The sequence below is a fragment of the Octopus bimaculoides genome, chromosome 18 (assembly GCF_001194135.2).
Source record: "Octopus bimaculoides isolate UCB-OBI-ISO-001 chromosome 18, ASM119413v2, whole genome shotgun sequence".
Lineage (NCBI taxonomy): Eukaryota > Metazoa > Mollusca > Cephalopoda > Octopoda > Octopodidae > Octopus > Octopus bimaculoides.
Window position 1 is genome coordinate 886999 of NC_068998.1, and position 1938 is coordinate 888936.

The window sequence follows — 1938 nt, forward strand, 5'->3', positions numbered from 1 at the left end:
ATCCGTTTCTTGTTTTCTGGTCGTCAATCTTATTAATGCACAAACTTTTCCCATTGATTTAAGAAGTAATGACAAAGATAAATGCTCAGTTGTCTCTGTGGCGCAATCGGTTAGCGCGTTCGGCTGTTAACCGAAAGGTTGGTGGTTCAAGCCCACCCAGGGACGATTTATCTAAATTTTTTTTAAAGATATTTTAATATCACGTGGGTCATGAGTTCGAACCACACCAAAGCTACACTTCGCATTCCATTCGCATATGACGTCACGTATCTAAATTTTTTAAAGTAAAGGTTTCGTAGATTCTCTCTACCTCCTCCTCCTGTCGAGTGACCATGTAGCGGTTCTCTGGCTCGGTTTCTAATAAGAATGATAATCCTTTCTACAAGGCCTGGAACTTGAGGAGAGAAAGCATGGGCACACTGGGCAGATACCCATGTGCCAAACGGTGTGGGGGCCCAATTCTGATCTGTGTATGCGGTGGGCTGCTGTCAGTAAATAACTATCAGAAGGCTCTGCGCATTAGTTTGATGGGGTAGTGGATTAGTTCGACCCCTGTGTTCGACTAGCGATTATTTTATCGATACCGAACCGATGAATGGTAAAGTCGTCTTCGGCAGCATTTGAACTCAAAACGTAAGGATCCACAACAAATGCCACAAAGCATTTTCTCTTTACATAACATTTGAACCCTTTTTGACATGCATAAAAATAGTTGATCTTGTTTAAGAAAAGGAGGATTAAAAGAAAACATAGTAAGTGTCAAATGCCGAAACCCGGGATCGAACCAGGGACCTTTAGATCTTCAGTCTAACGCTCTCCCAACTGAGCTATTTCGGCTTACAGTGTACGGTTTTCTCTATTTAACTACTGATTACTTTTTAATGGTATTGAATGTTAAATTACATCGTTATAGAGACATTAATTGAGCGAAGAGGATATGAACAAAGAAGAAGAGAGTGTCAAATGGGTCGTGAGATCAAACTGCACCAATGCTGCTCTTCACATCTCATCTTTCTATGACGTCACTTTTATTGCTTTGCATCGAAGTCTAGAATTTCTCAGTAAGAATCTTCTAAACTCTCTGTCTTTACCCCCCGTCCCCCCACCACATTCTTTTTGTTTAGAGAATTCCCAGTGTTTGTAAATACGCGGCTGAGTTGGTGTTGGTTGAAGTGTCGATGCATACACCCAAGTGTGAGCCTCGCTTCACATAAGAATCCCGTATGTATGTATGTATGTATGAATGTATGTGGGGAACCTCAGCACAATATCCGTCCAGCAAGTTCTTCTCTCAAAAGGCTATGTTAGAAGGCAGTTGCCCATCGTGTCTCACAGTGGGTTCGAACATGGAACCACGTGGTCGCAATGCGAACTTTTTAACCACACAGCCACACCTGTACCAAAGGCTGTCAAACTGAAGTGTTTTTCACATCAACATATTTCCTTCACCGTCTTAAACCACCACCATCACCACCACCTATCACCCCCCACTTATCGTAACAGTCACAAACGTATCAGTTTCTTGTTCCCTGAACCCAAACTTCTCCGTTGATTTAAGAAGTAATGACAAAAGCTGCTGTGTCGATGTCTCTGTGGCGCAATCGGTTAGCGCGTTCGGCTGTTAACCGAAAGGTTGGTGGTTCAAGCCCACCCAGGGACGATTTATTTATTTTTTTTTTTTAAAGAAAAATTTTAACTTTTGAAGTTTTAACTTTTGAAATGATCCTGGGTTCATAATAATAATGGTTTCAAATTTCGGTACAAAGCCAGCAATTTCAGGGAAAAGGGTAGATCGATTATATCGGCCCCACTGCTCAACTGGTCCTTCTTTATTGATATGAAGAATGGATAATAAAAGAAAGTTTTTAAAAACTGAGGTAGAAGGCCCCACCTAAACCATCATACTTTCCTCTTCTTCACAGCAGAGAAATATCTAAA

At 41.3% G+C, this 1938-nt stretch overlaps 3 non-coding genes across 3 annotated transcripts; 2 read left to right on the plus strand and 1 right to left on the minus strand.

The window, feature by feature from the left end:
* The first annotated feature begins 91 nt into the window (after positions 1-91).
* Trnan-guu (transfer RNA asparagine (anticodon GUU)) lies at positions 92-165 on the plus strand. Its single transcript has one exon. It is a non-coding gene; the product is annotated as a tRNA-Asn (tRNA).
* A 599-nt stretch (positions 166-764) lies between these two features.
* Trnaf-gaa (transfer RNA phenylalanine (anticodon GAA)) lies at positions 765-837 on the minus strand. Its single transcript has one exon. It is a non-coding gene; the product is annotated as a tRNA-Phe (tRNA).
* A 749-nt stretch (positions 838-1586) lies between these two features.
* Trnan-guu (transfer RNA asparagine (anticodon GUU)) lies at positions 1587-1660 on the plus strand. The gene has a single exon. It is a non-coding gene; the product is annotated as a tRNA-Asn (tRNA).
* The last annotated feature ends 278 nt before the right edge of the window (positions 1661-1938 follow it).